The 21,249-nt window shown below is 44.9% G+C and overlaps 1 protein-coding gene and 1 long non-coding RNA gene across 3 annotated transcripts in view; one reads left to right on the forward strand and one right to left on the reverse strand.

Annotated features, from left to right (window-relative positions):
• LOC137544238 (uncharacterized) overlaps positions 1–477 on the forward strand; it is a 78,089-nt gene extending 77,612 nt beyond the window's left edge. For both annotated transcript variants that reach the window (XR_011025792.1, XR_011025793.1), the window contains exon 4: positions 204–477. This is a non-coding gene — a long non-coding RNA (uncharacterized lncRNA). The remainder of the gene's footprint in view (positions 1–203) is intronic.
• Positions 1–21,249, reverse strand: part of SLC9A4 (solute carrier family 9 member A4) — a 75,931-nt gene that overhangs the window by 38,589 nt on the left and 16,093 nt on the right. The window lies entirely within an intron of this gene.

A 21,249-nucleotide genomic window follows, 5' to 3' on the forward strand; every position in this document is an offset into this window, starting at 1 on the left:
TACAAAAGAGACAAAAATCAAATAAATCCTATTTTTTATTAAAACATTATTATTTTGTACCAGTTGCATCAATCAAAACATAAATACGTGTTTGAAGTATACTTCCATTTTCCTGAAAACACTTACCGTACCTACCTGTGTTTATGTGCTTGTTTTTTCTATTTTTTTATTTATTTTTTATCTTACTGATTTATTTTGCATAGATTGCTGCAATTATTACTACAAGTGTACCTCCTCCCTGGCTGATCATCTCTTAGCTCAGAGGCTTGCTGCAGGAAGTTGCAACTGGGTGTGGCTGAACATGGACTGTAATCAGACGTCTGGCATTGATAATTCCCTGGAAATCTGCCTAGTTCTAGCTACATGAATGAAACTCACTGCAGAGAGAAATGGAACTACAGTGGTACCTTTGTTTGCAAGTATTATAAGTTCCAGTACCATGGTTCTAATCCAAAGCACTCATACATCAAAGCAAATTTCCCCATAAGGAAAAATGGAAATCAGATAATTCGTTCCACAATCCAAAACATTATAGAAAAATATTTAATATAAAGTACTGTATTATATAAAGTAAACATTTTAAAAAAGACTTTCTCTATAACCAATAGAATCATTCCTATGTGTTGGCTCACCCCAATCTATTATTTTTTGTGTGGCTTTAACAAAGAACTTATCCAATGACAATTGCTTTTGTCTACTTTTGAGGATTTCATGGAAATGTGTCATTGTACAGTCCCTACACTCTAAGTACAATGCTGCAGAGTCAAAGGGAGAAGAGCCATTGGCTCATTTGCGATGACGTGCCACACGCATATGTTCTGTGCTTTTATATCAAGATGTTGCTTGCTTATCAAGTCAAAATTTCATTAAAAATTGTGCTTGTTTTGCAAAGCAATGTTAACCACTTCACCTCCAAGGATTTTTCTTCTTACAGAGACACTGAAGCGAGAATAAATCTCACTTCTTGTCTCATAGTCAGCAAGGGCATGTGTGCCCCTGCTAAAACGCCGCTATCCCGCGGCTAAACGGGGGTCCCTGACCCCCCAAATCCCCCTCTGCAAAATCTATGACCAACTTGGTCGTAGATTTTGCTGCTGCTGGAGGCAGGGCTAACGGCTGCAGCCCTGCCTCACAGCGCGTCTATCAGCGGCGCATCGCCGCCTCTCCCCTGCCCCTCTCAGTGAAGGAAGACTGAGAGGTGCGGGGGAGAGGCGGAGATACGCGCTGACAGACGCGCGTGAGGCAGGGCTGCGGCGGTTAGCCCTGCCTCAATCCGGAAGAGATCCCCCGCTGCTCGGAGTGGATTTCGGGGGGTAAGGGACCCCCGTTTAGCCGCTGAATAGCGGCGTTTTAGCAGGGGCACACATGCCCCTGCTGACTATGAGCTTTGAAGCGAGATTTATTCTCGCTTCAGACTCTCTTTAACCCCCTCCCGACCGACTAACGTTGATCGGCGGCGGGAGGCAGCTACAGTACCGCGTAATGTCGATCGGTGTCAGGTCGTTTAAATAGGGTTTAGCAGAGCTCCATGATCAGCCTGTCAGCCCCTGATCCCGGCTGGCAGGCTGTTAACAAAACAAATTGTATCTGGTGAGCGCACTCAGTCTTGGCCCATGATAGCCTATGCTGGGCTTGTAGCTGAGATTGTACTCACACCAAGTGTCTTGTCTTGCTGCAGATATTCTGTCTCTTCTTGACCAAGCTTCTTGCAGATCTGAAACTTTGTTGCCGACCCGGATTGAACCTGAATACTCTTCTTCTGATCTTCTGGTATTGACCTGGCTTGTCCCTGACCCTGCATCTACTGGATTCCCTGTTGCCAAACCTCGGATTGTTTAACGGGGATCCGAGGTGAACTTTTACTCATTGCATAATTGTGTTCCTTTCCTATTGTTTATAGGGCATTCCTCAAGCCAAATACTTTTTTTTGTTTTGTTTTAATGCTCTAACTCCCTATAAACTAAATAAACCATGCCCACGGGTTTTCAGAGAGCTTTGGCAGTAGCAAGGGCTCATGGGAGCTCAGTCTGGGCTGGAGGAGGAGGAGGTGTTATTAGCCATTGATTTCAGAGGCAGAGGGGAGAAGGGAGGAGGGGGGATCAGGTTTTTTCCCAGGCTGAGTGCTCAAGATACAGATAAGCCTGCCTCTGTGTAATGTTTAAAAAACAACATGGCTGCTGTCATTGTATCACAGGAAGAAATAATAATTTTCTATTAAAGCTGTTTGCAGCTAGATTTGCTGTGTAAACTATCTAAACTTTAGATAAGATATATAGACAAGTTACTTGTTATAGTTAGTTTTTCATCTCAGATCCGCTTTAAGGACCTCACATGAACGCTGCCTGCCCTGATCCCAGACTGTCTGACCTTGCACCTGTATTGTAATTATACTTTCATCTGAAATGCCTCAGCCCATAGGCCTCAGGTGACTATTCAGTTATACTGTATCTGCAATTCCTTGCTGTGTTTTTGGTGAAAGCTATATGCCAGGTTGTATGCTACATCTACCTGCAGGGTTGTGTAGTTTTTGTTAGGCAGGAGTGTATGCAGGTGTTAGGGCTGGGTTATAGGTCAGTCATATGAACATACAGTCTGACCAATAGCTATTAGCCAGACAAGCCTGACAGAGGGACAATTATGGATCGCAGCCTAGGGTCAATTTAGGGGGGGGGGGGGGGGAGGGAAAACTATAGTAATTATTAAAAAAAACCCCAAAAGAAAAAAGACCACCAAAAGAAAGCCCTACTAGTGACAAGAGTAGGCGGTGAGATTCATTTGGGTATTAAGTTGTATGGCTGTGCAATACACTGTTAAAGCTGCAATGTGCTGAATTGTGAAAAATTGCCTGGTCACTAGGGGGGTGTAAATCCGTGGTCCTCATGTGGTTAAAAAAACAACAAAAACAAAAGAGCAATTTTCACCTGTTAGCATTCCTTCCATTCATTCGCCTATAACTTTATTACTACTTATCACAACGAAACAATCTATATCTTGTTTTTTTCACCACTAATTAGGCTTTCTGGGTTACTTTTTGCTAAGAATTATTTTATTTATCTGTGTTTTAACAGGAAAAATGAGAAAAAAATAGAAAATATTCATTATTTTTCAGTTTTTGGCCATTACAATTTTAAAATAATACATGCTGCCATAATTAAAACCCACGCATTTTAATGCGCATTTTAATGTCCATTTGTCCTGATTATTGCAACACTTACAATTTTTCCTTAGTACAATGTATGGCGCCAATATTTTATTTGGAAATAAAGGTGCATTTTTTTCAGTTTTGCATCCATCCCTAATTACAAGCCCATAATTTATAAAGTAACAGTAATATACCCTCTTGACATACATATTAAAAAAAGTTCAGTCCCTAAGGTAACTATTTATGAATGTTTTTAATTGTATACAGCTCTGGGTGCCAGTGGGCTGTGGAGTGTCACACACAAAGAAAAACACAGGAGACCGATGTACTGGCCCTCAAAAGGGCTGTTTAAGGTGCTTTCACAGCAAGTGAGTAACAAGAACACAAGGCTAGCTAATGCTTTCCCTATTTATCTGCACCAAGCCTGACCCTGCTCTCACTAACAGTCAGGAGCCAGCAGAGAATGACTCCAATATGGTCACCACAACTGCTTTTTAATAGGGGGTGGGGGTCAAGGAGTAGAGTGGGGCCGAACCTCTGATTTGACGTTCGCGAACCGGGTTCGCGAACTTCCGCGTAAGGTTCGGTTTGCGTAAAAGTTCGCGAACCGCAATAGACTTCAATGGGGATGCGAACTTTGAAAAAAAAAAATTATGCTGGACACAAAAGTGATGGAAAAGATGTTTCAAGGGGTCTAACACCTGGACCCCCAGGTGGAGGAGTGGGATACATGGCAAAAGTCCCAGGGAAAAGTCTGGATTTGACGCAAAGCAGCGTTTTAAGGGCAGAAATCACATTGAATGCTAAATGACAGGCCTAAAGTGCTTTAAAACATCTTGCATGTGTATACATCAATCAGGTAGTGTAATTAAGGTACTGCTTCACACTGACACACCAAACTCACCGTGTAACGCACCGCAAACAGCTGTTTGTGTAGTGCCGGCCGTGCTGGACTGGTTCGCACCATGGCGAGAGTGCAGGTTTTGGTGGCTTTACAGCCCATATGGTCGCCTGGCTGATGTAGCTGAATGACAGAACAGTGACTGTCCAGCTGATCAAATTTGGTCTGACCACAATGAGGCAACAACCTTATTATCGTGGGTGTGCCCCCCGAGACACTCATCTAGGCGCCGGTCATTGCTTCATTGTGATACGCAAGCCCCTTCACCACGGCAAGGTAATGATCACGAGGGGGAATGGGCGCATGTACATGCCTTTTCTTTTGTTGTTGCAGCTGCCCGCAGTGCAGCCAGAAAAATTAGGCAGTCATGTACACGCACCAGAAAAATTAGTATAGCGGCCGCTGCTAGCAGCAGCCTAAAAAATTCAGCAATCCGCCTGGAGTCCCGGACCCTGTTGGTGGTGGCGGAGAAGGTAGTCAAGCGGCCTGCAGGCAGACATGCTGTGTGGAGGGACTGGGAGCGACTTAGTCTTCTTGGGGCAGGCCAGGCAGCCAGTCACACGGCGTGCAGGCAGAGATGCTGTGTGTGCGGGGACTGACTTAGTCTTGGGGCGGGCAGCAGCCCTCCGGGATCCATGCCTCATTCATTTTGATAAAGGTGAGGTACTTAATACTTTTGTGACTTAGGCGACTTCTCTTCTCAGTGACAATGCCTCCAGCTGCGCTGAAGGTCCTTTCTGACAGGACGCTTGCGGCAGGGCAGGAGAGAAGTTGGATGGCAAATTGGGACAGCTCTGGCCACAGGTCAAGCCTGTGCACCCAGTAGTTCAAGGGTTCCTCATCGCTGTTCACAGCAGTGCCTACATCCACACTTAAGGCCAGGTAGTCGGCTACCTGCCGTTCCAGGCGTTGGTGGAGGGTGGATCCGGAAGGGCTACGGCGAGGCGTTGGACTAAAGAACGTCCGCATGTCCGACATCACCATGAGATCGCTGGAGCGTCCTGTCTTTGACAGCGTGGACACGGGAGGAGGATTAGTGGCAGTGGTACCTTGCTGGCGTTGTGCTGTCACATCACCCTTAAAGGCATTGTAAAGCATAGTTGACAGCTTGTTCTGCATGTGCTGCATCCTTTCCACCTTCAGGTGAGTTGGTAACAGGTCCGCCACTTTGTGCCTGTACCGAGGGTCTAGTAGTGTGGCCACCCAGTACAGCTCATTCCCCTTGAGGTTTTTTATACGGGGGTCCCTCAACAGGCAGGACAGCATAAAAGACGACATCTGCACAAAGTCAGATCCAGATGTACCATCCATCTCCTCTTGCTCTTCCTCAGTGACGTCACGTAAGTCAACCTCCTCCCCCCAGCCGCGAACAATACCACGGGAAGGTTGAGCAGCACAAGCCCCCTGCGACGCCTGCTGCGTTTGTTCTCCTGCCGCCGTCCCCTCCTCCTCCTCCCCCAAAGAAACACCTTGCTCATCATCCTCTGAGTCTGACTCGTCTTCTGCACACGACTTCTCTTCCTCCTCCTCCTCCCCCCTCTGTACTACCGCAGGTGTTGAGGAAACAGCTGGGTCTGATGAAAATTGGTCCCATGCCTGTTCCTGCCCTAACTGTTCCTGGTCACGCTCATTCGCAGCTTCATCCGCCACTCTACGCACAGCACGCTCCAAGAAGTAAGCGTAGGGAATCAAGTCGCTGATGGTGCACGGCCGCATGAGCCTGCATGCATTTCTCATCAGTGTCCAGTTGTCGGGCCAGAACATCCCCATCTTCCCAGACTGTTTCATTCTACTGTAGTTGTAGAGGTACTGGGTGACGGCTTTCTTCTGTTCTAGCAGGCGGGAGAACATGAGCAGGGTCGAATTCCAGCGAGTCGGGCTATCGCAAATCAGGCGTCTCACCGGCAAGTTATTTTTCCGCTGAATTTCCGCAAAGCGTGCCATGGCTGTGTAAGACCGCCTCAAATGCCCACAGAACTTCCTGGCCTGCTTCAGGACATCCGCTAAGCCAGGGTACTTTGACACAAATCTTTGAACAACTAGATTCATGACATGTGCCATGCAGGGTATGTGTGTCAGCTTCCCCATATGCAAAGCGGCAAGCAGATTGCTGCCGTTGTCGCACACCACGTTGCCTATCTCCAGGTGGTGCGGGGTCAGCCACTCATCCACCTGTTTCTTAAGAGCAGCCAGGAGAGCTGCTCCAGTGTGACTCTCCGCTTTGAGGCAAGACATGTCTAAGATGGCGTGACACCGTCGTACCTGGCATGCAGCATAGGCCCTGCGGAGCTGGGGCTGTGTAGCTGGAGAGGAGAACTGCCACTCAGCCAAGGAGGAGGAGGACAGCGAAGAGCATGTAGCAGGAGGAGAGGAGGTGGCAGGAGGCCTGCCTGCAAGCCGTGGAGGTGTCACAATTTGGTCCGCTGCGCCCTGCTTGCCATCGTTCACCAGGTTGACCCAATGTGCTGTGTTCGTAATGTAGCGGCCCTGCCCGTGCTTGGCAGACCAGGCATCCATGGTCAGGTGTACCCTTGACCCAACGCTCTTCGCAAGAGATGACACCACTTGCCTCTCAACTTCACGGTGCAGTTGGGCTATGGCCTTTCTAGAAAAATTGTGCGGCCTGGCATCTTCCACTGCGGTGTCCCGATGGCCACAAATTTATGGAGGGCCTCAGAGTCCACCAGCCGGTATGGTAACAGCTGGCGAGCTAACAGTTCCATCACGCCAGCTGTCAGATGCCGGGCAAGGGGGTGACTGGCCGAAATTGGCTTCTTCCGCTCAAACATTTCCTTCACGGACACCTGACTGCTGCTGTGGGTAGAGGAGCAGGAAGCGCTCAAGGGCAGAGGCGAAGTGGAGGAGGGTGCCTGTGAAGGTGCAAGGGAGAAAGCGTCAGAAGCAGATGATGCACCTGAAGGAGGAAGAGGAGAAGGAGGGTGACTTTTCTTTTGTGTGCTGCTGCTGCTTTTGCTCAAGTGGCCATCCCATTGCTCTTTGTGCCTTTTCTCCAGGTGCCTTCGTAAGGCACTTGTCCCTACGTGAGTGTTGGCCTTTCCACGGCTCAATTTTTGTTGGCAGAGCGAACAGATGGCTTTGCTCCAATCTGAGACACACACATTAAAAAATTTCCACACCGCTGAGCCACCCTGGGATGTGGGCACTATGGGGACCTCAGCAGCTGATGCTGAAGGGCAAGTTGGCTGGCTGTACATAGGTGGCGATACATGGTGCAGGACACTGCCACCAGCTGTTTCTGACGAAGAGCTGCCCCAGCTTCTTTCAGCAACTTCTCTCCTCCTACTACTCTCTGACTCCCCCTCTGAACTGTCCCCCTCTTCATCTCCTCTATTGGGAACATACAGAGGATCCGTATCATCATCATCATCATCATAATCATCCTGCCCAGTTTCGCTTGCCTCAGAAAAATCCAAACATGCACCATCAGTAGGTCCTTCATCCTCCTTACACGTTACATCCATAGTGTTGCTGCGTAACTCAGACATATGAGCTGGTGAAAATTCATCTGGCTGTAACAACAATGGCTGTGCATCAGTGATTTCACCACTAAATAATTCTTGCGAAGTGTCAAATGCACTGGAAGTGGTGCTAGTAGTAGAGCTGGTGGCTGAGCAAGATGAGGTGTTCTGTGTCGCTAAATACTCAACCACGTCCTGACAATCTTGGGAGGTGATGGGACGTGCCTTCTTCCGAGCACTGTACTGTGGGCCAGGTCCACACGAAATTACATTTACACAACCTCGCACAGATCTGCCGGGTGGCCTTCCTCTGGCTCTGGCACTACCTCTTCCTCTACCTGTTTTGTCCATATCGGGTATGCACGGAGTGGTATATCACTCACGTAGGTAGGTGGGTTCACTTAACTGCACAGGTATGCGCACTGATGCGGTGGGTTCACTGAACAGAACAGGTATGCAGTGGCGGGTTCACTGAACACAACAGGTATGCAGTGGCGGGTTCACTGAACAGGTATGCAGTGGTGGGTTCACTGAACACAACAAGTATGCAGTGGCGGGTTCACTGAACAGAACAGGTATACAGTGGCAGGTTCACTGAACAGAACAGGTATACAGTGGCGGGTTCACTGAACACAACAGGTATGCAGTGGCGGGTTCACTGAGCAGAACAGGTATACAGTGGCAGGTTCACTGAACAGAACAGGTATGCAGTGGCGGGTTCACTGAACAGGTATGCAGTGGCGGGTTCACTGAACACAACAGGTATGCAGTGGCGGGTTCACAGAACAGGTATGCAGTGGCAGGTTCACTGAACAGGTATACAGTGGCGGGTTCACTGAACACAACAGGTATGCAGTGGCGGGTTCACAGAACAGGTATGCAGTGGCGGGTTCACTGAACAGTACAGGTATGCAGTGGCGGGTTCACTGAACAGAACAGGTATAAAGTGGTGGGTTCACTGAACAGAACAGGTATGCAGTGGTGGGTTCACAGAACAGGTATGCAGTGGCAGGTTCACAGAACAGGTATACAGTGGCGGGTTCACTGAACAGAACAGGTATACAGTGGCAGGTTCACTGAACAGAACAGGTATACAGTGGCGGGTTCACTGAACACAACAGGTATGCAGTGGCGGGTTCACTGAACAGAACAGGTATGCAGTGGTGGGTTCACTAAACAGGAATACAGTGGCGGGTTCACTGAACAGTACAGGTATGCAGTGGCGGGTTCACTGAACAGAACAGGTATACAGTGGCAGGTTCACTGAACAGAACAGGTATACAGTGGCGGGTTCACTGAACACAACAGGTATGCAGTGGCGGGTTAACTGAACAGGTATACAGTGGCGGGTTCACTGAACACAACAGGTATGCAGTGGCGAGTTCACTGAACAGAACAGGTATGCAGTGGTGGGTTCACAGAGCAGGTATGCAGTGGCAGGTTCACAGAACAGGTATACAGTGGCGGGTTCACTGAACAGAACAGGTATGCAGTGGCGGGTTCACTGAACTGTACAGGTATGCAGTGGCAGGTTCACTGAACAGGTATGCAGTGGTGGGTTCACTGAACAGGTATGCAGTGGTGGGTTCACTGAACAGGTATGCAGTGGTGGGTTCACAGTACAGGTATGCAGTGGTGGGTTCACAGAACAGGTATGCAGTGGCAGGTTCACTGAACAGGTATGCAGGTATCCAGTGGGCTCACTGAACAGAACAGGTATGGTGGGCTCACTGAACAGAACAGGTATGCAGCCAGGAACAAGCTAAGCCTAACTAATATTTCCCTATGAGAGACAGTCTGCAGCAGCTCGCCCTGCTCTCACTAACGCAGGCACACGAGTGAGCTTAATGGCTGCCGCTGCCTGCCTTTTATTAGGATGGGAGTGGCTCCAGGGGCTAGTGTAGCCTAATTGGCTACACTGGGCCTGCTGACTGTGATGTAGAGGGTCAAAGTTGACCCTCATGGTGCATTATGGGGCGAACCGAACTTCCGCAAAACTTCGCCTGCGGGACGCGAACGCGAACCACTGAAGTTCGCATGGAACCGTTCGCAGGCGAACCGTTCGACCCAACTCTATCAAGGAGGGGGTGCTAACTGATTGGCTGCCATGTGTCTGCTGACTGTGAGGTAAGGGGTCAAAGTTTGGCTCCAAGATGATGTATAGGGGGTGGGTCTAACAAGCAATATGTTTGCAGTTTGCCAAGAACGTGAACAGCGGAAATTCGCTGGGAACTGTCCGCAGACGAACAGTTGAGGCCATCTTTAATTGCAAAGTGAAAAGTAAAAAAATAGACACTAGATCAAGAAATGATGCATACATGTAATAAAGGTGCCTGGAAAAAAGGATGCAGGGGATTGCCACTAATAGAATATAGTAAAATTACCAATATTCTTCTACTTCCAATAGTAAAATATCAGTAATCTTTACCAATATTTTACCATGAGCTAACCTAAACCTACTTTCACACAGAAACCTCCCTCTAATGATGCCTACCACTTAACCCTCTCCCTACCTATGCTTAACACTTAAAGGAAACCAGAGCTGATGTCAGACTGCGGGAGGATGGTGAGGGACTCAGACGTGCATATGCTGCTGGAGGAAGCCGCAGGTGAGTATCAAATCTTTTTTACATGACAGCTCTGGTTCACTTTAACCCCCATGATGTTGCCTAACCCTTAACACCCCCCGGGTGGCGCGTAACCCTTAACTACCACCGCAAAGCCTAAGCCTTTACCTCCATACCACCCGGAGTTGCCTGATAAAATAGTGGGTGAGGAGGCTTCCTGATATGCAAATTGCAGTATTATATAGTGAGCACTCCGCACCCACTATGTAATGCCATAGTTTGCATAGTGGAAAACCTCAGCGCCTGGTATGTTATCAGGTGACTCCGGCCGCTCAAATCTCCTCCCAAAGCTGCTAATCGAGGCTTTTATGAAGGGCCCTTTTGCATCGCCCTTCCTTTTACTGGCCCAACGTTTGAATCCATAAACAATTTTCTGCATTCCTTCCATTGGAAAAAAATTAATTCTCCTTTTTAGACATCCATTAAAATACAGCACCGAGCATGGCAGCACAGGATCTGATGCATTTCTGACCCTACTGGGTCCTTAGTCGTACCTAAAATGGCTTTGGTAATGGCTTCCCTTTAGCAGCACCCTTTGTTTTATACGAAGAACTATGAACTTTGGGTAAGGTTGAACTATCCATTTCTTTTGTATAACTCTTTTTACCGGCTTCGTAATCGTAAATGATTGATATTCGCCATGTAATTTGTTTATGTTGTGTGTTCCACAATGAGCATGCACTTCATCATCTTTACTAATGGCAGACAAGAAAACAAAAAACAAAATGGACAACACCAACTGCCATTATCTATAAACACACCCACTAACAATGAGATAGGCTTGAAGGTTGTTTTTTAAATATATGTATGTATACACAGAGGAAGATACTGCTTGCTTGGCAGTGGAAAAAAGCAATTATTTCCCACAATGCAACAAGGTTCACAGACAGGAAACTGTCATGACTAGGCCATAACATCATACTGTGGGAGGGGTTTCACTACAATATCAGCCATACAGATTATATATTTGAGAAAAGGTGAAGATTTCTCATGGGAAATTGGGTATCAGCTACTGATTGGGATGAAGTTCAATACTTGGTTACAATTCCTCTTTAAAGAATGTGTTCACACTTTGCACATTGCAGTGTGTTATATAACAAAGCTTTAATTGCACAGCAATGCACTGCAATGGTTTCACTATGTGCCCATTCACATTGTCGCGTTAGCGCCTCGGTGCATCAAGTTCCATCATAATAATGCAAACTTTGTGCTACCAGACATTCTGCCCCATCACAAATGACTGGTGATGAGGTGCTGTGGTGGGTGCCTTATTGGAAGATACAAATTTTGGTTTCAATACACGTCTCAACAGATTCATTATGAATGTACCTTAAAGGAAACAACTTTAAAATGGAGATTCCTCTTCCATAAATATGGCAGAATTTTTTTTTAAGTGAATGCTATGAACATTTTCCATTGCGGCCATTTATGAATTTCTAAAACAGCAAACTATAAAAATTAGCTCAAATTGAACTAACCTCTCTTTGGAAAACAGCATGCCCAGAAACCCTACCTTGCTGCTCCTGTAATTTGTGGCACAGAGAAGCAGCCATTGTTTTTCATTTTCATCACCTACCCTAATCTATTGACTGGCAGCAGCCTGTCACATGTCTGTTTACCAGTTTCTGTTAAGGGGCCCATACACTGGTCGATTTCAGCCTTTGATCGATCAATTCTATAGAATTGATTCTTTCTATCGATCGATTGATTTGTGGCCGATTTCGATGGATTTCGATTTCGATGGATTTGATCTATCTGACAGGATGGAAGATCCAGGTCGAAATCTATCTGATGGTCGAATCAGCTGCAAATCTATAAGTGTATGGCCACCTTTAGAAACCCTGTGAAGTGGTGTGTTTATGTGTACATAAAACACATTTAGCGAGCTGAAATAAGGTTTGCCATAAGTACTTGCAATATATAGATTTATGCGATGATGACTGAACTCCTGATCAAACTGATCACATACTCATCCATGAAATTACTTATATCCTGCTAGGAGAACTATCCATCTGTACTCGGTAGGCCTCCCTTTTTGTGGCCCCCAGGGGCCCCGAGCACTGCAGGAGGGGGCACAGCGCAGGAAGGAGGAGCAGCGGCGGGCACAGAGCAGCAGGGAGGGGGCAGTCTCCCCGCTCCCTCACCTGGGGGCCCCCCCTTCCACGCATCCCCCCGGGCGGCAGACCAGAGCGGCAGCGAGCGGGGAACCAATCCACTTACTACTTCCTGGTTCCCGCTCTGCATGCCACTGCTCTGGTCTCGTCTTCTCTGCTGTACTGTCCAATCACGCTCTCACTGTGCTTCCTGTGAGAGCGTGATTGGACAGCAGACAAGACCAGACCAGAGCAGTGGAAGGCAGAGCGGGATGCAGGAAATATTATTATTATTATTATTTAGTATTTATATTGCGCCGACATATTACGCAGCGCTGTACAGTGTATATATATATATTGTCTTGTCACTAACTGTCCCTCAAAGGAGCTCACAATCTAATCCCTACAATTGCCATATGTCTATATTATGTAGTGTAAGTACTGTAGTCTAGGGCCAATTTTTTAGGGGGAGCCAATTAACTTATCCGTATGTTTTTGGAATGTGGGAGGAAACCAGAGTGCCCAGAGGAAACCCACGCAGACATGGAGAGAACATACAAACTCTTTGCAGATTGTCGGCAGATTTCCCCACAGATAGTGAGTAGACCTGTTTTTGCCCGCTCGCTGCCGCCCGCTGCACATTCTAGCCTGGAGGGAGGAGCGGCGAAAGGGGGGGCCCCTAGGTGAGAGAGGGAGGGGGGGAGACTGCCCCCTCCGTGCTGCTCTTCAATCTGCCATTTTGTGGGGAAATCTGCCGACAATCTGGTTGCATTTTGAGGGGAAATCACCCGACAATCTGGTTGCATTTTGAGGGGAAATCACCCGACAATCTGGTTGCATTTTGAGGGGAAATCTGCCGACAATCTGGTTGCATTTTGAGGGGAAATCTACCAACAATCTGGTTGCATTTTGAGGAGAAATCTGCCGACAATCTGGTTGCATTTTGAGGGGAAATCTGACAACAATCTAGTTGCATTCTGTAGGGAAATCTGCCGACAATCTGGTTGCATTTTGAGGGGAAATCTGCCAACAATCTGGTTGCATTTTGAGGGGAAATCTGCCGACAATCTAGTTGCATTTTGATGGGAAATCTGCCGACAATCTGGTTGAATTTTGAGGGGAAATCTGCTGACAATATGGTTGCATTTTGAGGGGAAATCACCCGACAATCTGGTTGCATTTTGAGGGGAAATCTGCCGACAATCTGGTTGCATTTTGAGGGGAAATCTGCCGACAATCTGGTTACATTTTGTGGGGAAACTGCTGCTAGATTTTTTTTTCTTTGGTGGGTCGGCCCTCCACCATGTGGTCTGGAAAAAAAATGGCCCTCCATGCCCATGAAGTTGGACAGCACTGGACTACTTAATAATTTTTTTTTGCGGCATTTGACTACTTGATGAATTATCATGAGGCATGTAGCTACTTGATTATTTTATCTAAAATGTATCTGGTCGGACTTACTCTCTGTGAATAACACCGCTACTTATTTTGTGTATTTTTTTTGTTATTTTGTGTATTTTTAAGTCTGCTCATGACCCATCATGACTACGTCCATGTTCCAGTGCGTGGTGACACCCATTTATTTTTGCTGTGGTGCACTGCGCGCGCCACATGTGGACATTTCCCTGTTGGGGACTGTCCTCAGAAGTGCTCACAATCTATTCTCTACCATAATCTAATGTCCTACAAAATCATGTGTTTTTATATATACATATACAGTATATATATATATATATATATATATATATATATATATATATATATATATATATCTATCCTCTTTCCCTGAAAATAAGACCTACCCTGAAAATAAGCCCTAGCTGGAATTTTGAGCATGCTTAAAATATAAGCCCTACCCCGAAAATAAGCCCTAGTGGAAGTTAAAGAGGAGGAAGAGGCAGACAGTAAGTGGGGACACAGTGGTGCAGTGCCAATCGGGCACTGAATCTGTCATCCCAGCACACAGCAAGGTTATCAGCTGTGTGCAGGGATGACAGAGTAGGCGCCTGATCATTACAGTAGCATACTTTCAAATCCGTGAACATGACAGTACAAAGGAACAGGAAATGTTCTCCTGAGAGACACTTCCTAATAGAAATATAAGACATCCCCTGAAATAAGCCCTAGCACATCTTTTAGAGCAAAAATTAATATAAGACACTGTCTTATTTTCAGGGAAAGACGGTGTATATATATATATATATATATATATATATATATATATATAGTGCAACATTTCTAGAGTACACGCATATGTGAGCCCAAAATGGGGGGGGCAGCGGGCCCCAGGCTAAAGCTTTCCTTGTGGGCCTTTAGTGTCCCAGTCCAACCCTGTCTGTACTCACTAAGTAGCAAGCTAATCCCAGATGATATTTCCTTCTTCTATTTCATTATATCTCAAAGCTATTGCTTAGCAATTGTTCATTATAGCTGTACTTCTAATAGCTGTACTTTCCCAAAATCAATATTCTGTCCTTGTGTGTTTGCAAATGAAACAGACTAAAAAGACTGTACCATGCAAAACAGCGCCTTGTGGAGCTGCAATCCAACAGGAAGTGCCTAGCTAATTCAAATATTAGTGTGCTAATCAACAGCATGAAAACTGATTTATTATACTGTATGTCAAGATTGTGTTACCATGTGTAAGCCAGTGCATGGGGGACAATTTATCGAACAAAATACTTATAATAAGTTATAAGTATTTGGAGTATCATTATTGACAAAATAAAGTTTGATTTATAAATATAAATTTATGCTGATTAATGTAGAATTAATTACTGAAATGACAAACATAATTATAGAGGCGGGGTGAAGCCAGGCTACGTTTAAAATATTACGCATCGTGTAACCTGAATTTTAATTAGGGATCAGATCTTGTTTTGGATAACCCATCCCTGCACTGCAGGTGGAAAATAGAAATACAAGTTCTCATTTGTATTCTGCGTGCCACTATGCAGATCTTATCACTGTTTCGCTAGCTTTGCAACGCTATAAGTTCCGCTTCACACTTTCATTCCCAATGCTTACTTATTTCTTACCTTAAAGGGGTTCTGTGTGTGTGTGTGTGTGTGGGGGGGGGGGGTTGAAAATAAAAACGGACACTTACCTGGGGCTTCTACCGTCCCCCTGCAGCTGTAATGTCCCGCACCATCCTCCTACGACCCTCGGTTCCCTGCCGCCTGTCCCATATTCGTCTAACAAGATGTATAGTGCTCACTCCCGCATCATCGGGAGCTTACTGCGCAGGTGCAGTACGAAGTTTTCTTGCTCGCTCCCATGTGCTGCTGCAGTTGGATCAGACGACGATTTAGACCGGGACTGGCGGCCGAAGAACCCCGCTCGTTGGAGGACAGCATGGGACATTACAGCTGCAGGGGGCCATTAGAAGCCCCAGGTAAGTGTCCATTTTTATTTTCAACCCCTAAACACACACCCCCACACACACACACACACACACACACACACACACACACACACACACACACACACAGAACCCCTTTAAAAGCAATTCCTATTAGGTGGCTTGGCAAAAGATTACAAACGATTACAACACTTGCCTCGCTTTGTTTACATCTATTCTCCTCAACAACTTCATTACTGATACTGAATTACAAGGACCACCTACATTGGTGTCAGTGTGTAGACACCTTTGTTTTTAGATAAAGCAGAAATCTTCGAATATACAGCAATATACTGGCTGGTGGATTCCATAGCCCACATACTAAATTCGTAATTCACAATCATGGGCTGATCATGTTCACAAACAAACTAGTTGCCACTTCCTCGTCATCTGTCTCAACAGTTGTTTAACCTGCCAATCTTGAAACGTGATCCAATTGCATTGTTATGACATGTCCTTATAAAAGATGACAGAATATGGGAAAGATTACAGAATAAATTTGACAGTACATTTTCACCTAATTTTTGGTACTTTTTAAATTGCAGAGGGCTGAAAACTTAATTTAAATAGAAGATGAAAATGTATCTCCTAGGGAAAAAAATGAGAGAAAAAGTGTATAAGGACCTGGGGCCCATATGCAATTAACTTTTTCTCCTGAGTTATCTCCTAGGAGGTAATTGTCATATTCTCTTTAAAATAACTTTTAAAGAGAACCCAAGGTGGGTTCTAAGAATCCAATTAGCACACAGAGGCTGGGTCTGCATATAATACCCAGCCTCTGTTGCTATACTGTTTCCCCCAGTCTCCCCCCTGCGCTCTGCTGTGCCCCATGAATAAAATGCTGTGCTGGCTAGGGATGCTCGCTGGATTCCGGCCGGAAATAGGTCAATTGCTAAACCTCTAAAACGGAATTCCGCAGAAATTGTTTTATTTTCCAGAATTAAAACTCACTCTCACTCTCTCTCACTCCCTCTCTCTAATCTCCCAGGGAATTGTAGTTTTTCAACAGCCAGCTTACATACCATGGGTGGGAATTTAACCCAGGCTGGGGATTGAACCAAGGTCCCAGTGTGTGGTAGGCAACCGACTTAACCGCTATACCACCAACAACACTACATGCTGAAGCCAGCCTAGCATGTACCATTATGATCAAGCCAAGAGAAAAAGTAGCGTTCTTAAGGATTTGTAGCATGTCAAAAGCCAACTCACCATGGCTGGGAATTGAACCCAGGTCTCAGTGTGTGGTAGGTAACTGACTTAACCGCTATACCACCAACAAACTACATGCTGAAGCCAGCCTAGCATGTACCATTATGATCAATCCAAGAGAAAAATTAGCTTGCTTAAGGATTTGTAGCCAGGCATGGCCTTGCCTTTTGTGTTCAACAGTTGTCCGAAGAGAACCCCAGATAGCCGTGTAGATTCATCTCTCTCTCTCTCTCTAGTAGGGATGGTCACCGCTTTCCGCGGAATTGTATTTTCCAGAATTTTTAGGCGGAAATTGCTCATTCCGTTCCGTTTGGTTGGAATGGAATTGCTTTTTCAATCTGGCAGAATTCCGAAAATGCCTGTGAAATTCTGCAGGTATCCGTTGATGGTTTTAAGCTGAACGTTCAGTTCAATGGCATTAAGTCCTAGAGAGAGAGAGAGAGAGAGAGCTAATTTTTCTCTTGGGTATATCACAATGGTACATGCCAGGCTGGCTTCAGCATGTAGTGTTGTTGGTGGTATAGCGGTTAAGTCAGTTGCCTACCACACACTGAGACATGGTATGTAAGCTGGCTTTTGAAAAACTACAATTTCCTGGAAGATGAGACCCTCCTCCCTCTGGGAGGAGAGAGAGAAAATGAATTTTTTTCTGACGGAATCTGGAATTCCGCGGAATTTCGTACAAATTCGGTGGAATTTTCATAGTGACGGAATTTAACACTGATGGAATCCGTGATTTCCGGCGGAACGGAATTTTCTGGTTCCGATCATCCCTAGTGCTGGCAACACGCAGTGTGTCACCAGCCGGCTGTTTACCTCTGAAGTGTAACTCTCACCGCTCCTCTGCCTCCTCCATAGTGCCGCTCCCCGCCTGCGTCCCTTCCCTCCCCGCTGATTGGAGTAACATGTAGCATGGGAGTAACATTCCAGCAATCAAGTCACATTTTAGAGGAGCTTCTGCAGATGGGGACCTGCTCTGATGATGTATTTCCTGTTTGGTGGCCATCTTGATTGTTTACAAAAACAATGAATAAAACAGTGATTTTATCACCAGGAAAGCAGCGGGAGCTGCGAAAATGTCCCAGAGGGGGCTAGGAGAAGACAACAGGCTGGTACGTTTATTTATGTAAGATTTTCACAGTACAGATTCTCTTTAACATTGAGGCTGAATAGCCTCAGAAATCAGCAAAAATGCTGCAGGACCTGTGTTTGCGTATGGGGAAAAAGCTCGTCGCTCTGGTGCGCTCCATCACATTCAAATACATTAGCCAAGCGTTTTTCAAAGCGCAAGCGTTTAAAAATGCGCTCAGAAGTTACTATGGGCAACAGATACTGTTTTAAAAAGAGTGCTCATTGAATTAGAGAAGATTCAGTAGGATAATCATTCTTTGTACTGTAAACACATTAGCAATTCAAAGCATGCCAAGTTCTATATGCATTTTGGAAATAACCTCCGGGTTTTAATTGATGGAATAATAGCTTATTTTATAGCAAATTCAGGAAGACAGTAATTGATCTCATATGTACCAGACAATCTGACAATTTTAGCTACCCACGCTAAGTACAGAGAGCTGCAAGAATAATGTATATTGCACAGAAAGTGACATGATCACTACTTTGTGTTTTCCACATTAAATGCTCATGTCTTGTTCAGAGCATCTTCTTTTTATTATACCACCCTAACTAGTACATATTTAGCACTGCAGCATTATCTTTTTAAAATGGACCCGTTTCATCAAAACTCAAACAAAAATTAATTTTTTTTTTTTAAATTGGGTTGGTTTCACACTTTTTGCTACATTTTGTCAGAGAAGCAAACAACAAGGCACTTGTAAAACAATAATTATTTTGGCTTGTTTCACTATTCTGGCTTTGTATTTCATCAGAGAAGCACACAGTGAGATATTTGCAAAACGATCATTATTTTTGTTGGATTGTTTTCCACCTCTGTATATGTATTTTGATAGAAAACGTTGTATTTTGTTAGAAAACTAAAAGATTAGCTACTTGTGAAAAATATTATTATAATAAAAATAAAGGTTTGGATTTGTTTCTCAACACTGTGTCTCAATTTGAGAATTCCAATAAATGTTTCTGATTGATTATAACAATATCAGTGTATCACACACGTGTTAAATTTTTACCCAATTATGATACAAAATGATTGGAAACGCTGAAAAACTTGCATGGGACTATACTTCAATAAACTGACTGACACCATTCAATTTTCTGAAAAAATGTTTGGAAAAATCCACCACTCCCGATTAACTTATATAGAAAAAATTGGGAAATTCTATCAGATTTCTTGCTCAAATAGAAAAAAAAGTTCGATTTTTTTTTTATACAACCAATCATTTTTATAGATTGGGTATAAAACTGGTCTTTTTATTGTATGGTGTGTAGCATGAGCAGAACTACAAGGGAGCAGCCCTTGCGAATGCAGGGGAGCCCAGCGCTGTGGGGGGCTCCAATTACAAATTTACTCCCTCTGATAAAGGGGTCAATCCTTCAGATCAGGCGTTTTTGTGGCTACACTTCTTATGGGCACGAGGATTATGATGTCCACACTTGTTTTATGACCCTTGTAAGATGAATCCCAGACTGTGAGGGTCAGCAGGGGCAGGCGAGGGAAAAAGTGTGAATATTGGGGGCCCCATCAAAGTTTTGCTGGGGGGCCATGATTTGTAATTACGCACTGGTGTGTGGCCACCTTAAAGAGAGCCCACGGTGGGCTCATAGATTTAAAAAAACGTGGGCTATTTGATCCAGGGGGCTCAGCGGATCAGGCGGCCGCCAAACCACAGCTTCTGTGGGCTGCACTAGCCCACTTTCACTTTTGTGACCTCTGGGTCACGACGCTGGAATGAGAGACTGTCTCTTATCTAGCCAGCATGCAGGGAGGCGGGGAAGCAGCAGGGGGCGTGGCCAGGGAGAGAGCTACCCAATGGCAGCTCTGGAAACCCTGCAGGAATGCCCCTGGCAGGCGTTTTAAACAGGGAATCCCTCTCCCCTATGTTGAACTGCCAGTCAAGTCGTCTTAATCATTGACTATGGGCATCTGTGAAATCAAATGCATGTTTAGGTGTACAGAAGAAGAGCATCTGAAACAAAGATATTATGAAAGTGTGAGAGCAAAGAGGGATTTAGGTCCTGCTAAACATCCTTGTGGTAAGGAATAAGGTGGCTGCAATGTAAGCCAACTATTTCCTTATCAGTAAATATGTTTTGTTTGTATCTTTACTTCAAATATAAATATCTAATTAAAAAAATACCTTAAGAGCTTTGGAACTTCGCAGACATTTGTGCACATTGAACTGAATGAATACATCTTGCTCCAACCAGCCGTCAGGAAGGATAAAAGTATATGACCTTTTCATTGTGGTACTCCACATCAAACAGAAACACTACTAATGGATAACAACACTGCACACAATCATGTTATCACATAATGGCACAGCCATAGGCCAGTTTCACTGTTTGCATTCGCTATTTGCAACTAACCTAATGATTTTTTTTTCCTTCACGTCTGTTGTACCGCGATGGGGTTGTGAATGTAAAACGAGTCATGAATAAAAACACGGCAAGTCAAAGGCTTTAACGGAAGAGTTAGAAATTACATAACACAAATAAAGTGTGGATATACTGTAGAAGCCACCTAACTCAAAAAAGAACCGTGATGTTTCTAGAGACCATTACTTACTCTGTTCATTATATGCAGTAAAGCTAACATTGGTAGCGCACTCAGTCTGTTTTCTTTCAGTGCAATAGGTAACTGGACTAAGTACACACACACACTTTGTTCGTTTATGATGGAAGGACTGTGGTTTATAACTACACAAAAGAAATCACTGAAGCCTATTGCAGCCAGACTTGATAAATATGTGTGTTATCCATTCTCTACTAGACAGACATGAAAAGTACTGGAAAACATTGTTCAAATAGAACACTTTTAAAAAATCCTTGGATTTCCAAGCCCAATCTCCCAAATTTAAAGTGATATAAAACTCTGACATGACATTTAATAAAAATGTGTTTTCCTACATTATATTACCCATACAGTTATCATGTTTCTTCTGTGCTCAAGTAATATTGTCTGTCTACAATATTTAGTCTAGAGAAAAGACGCCTTAGAAGGGATCTAATTAACATGTATAAATACCTCAGAGTGCAATATAAAAGCTTGGCGGATGAGCTTTTTGTCCCTAGGCCTTCTCAAAGGACTAGAGGACATGATCTGCACATGGAGGAAAAACATTTTAGCCATTTATTTAGGAAAGGGTACTTTACAGTAAGAGTGATTAAGATCTGGAATGCATTGCCACAGGAGGTAGCTATGGCAAGTTCAATATCTGCATTTAAAGGGGGCTTAGATGCTTTCCTTGCGCTGAAAGACATCCA

The sequence above is a fragment of the Hyperolius riggenbachi genome, chromosome 2 (genome assembly GCF_040937935.1).
Source record: "Hyperolius riggenbachi isolate aHypRig1 chromosome 2, aHypRig1.pri, whole genome shotgun sequence".
Lineage (NCBI taxonomy): Eukaryota > Metazoa > Chordata > Amphibia > Anura > Hyperoliidae > Hyperolius > Hyperolius riggenbachi.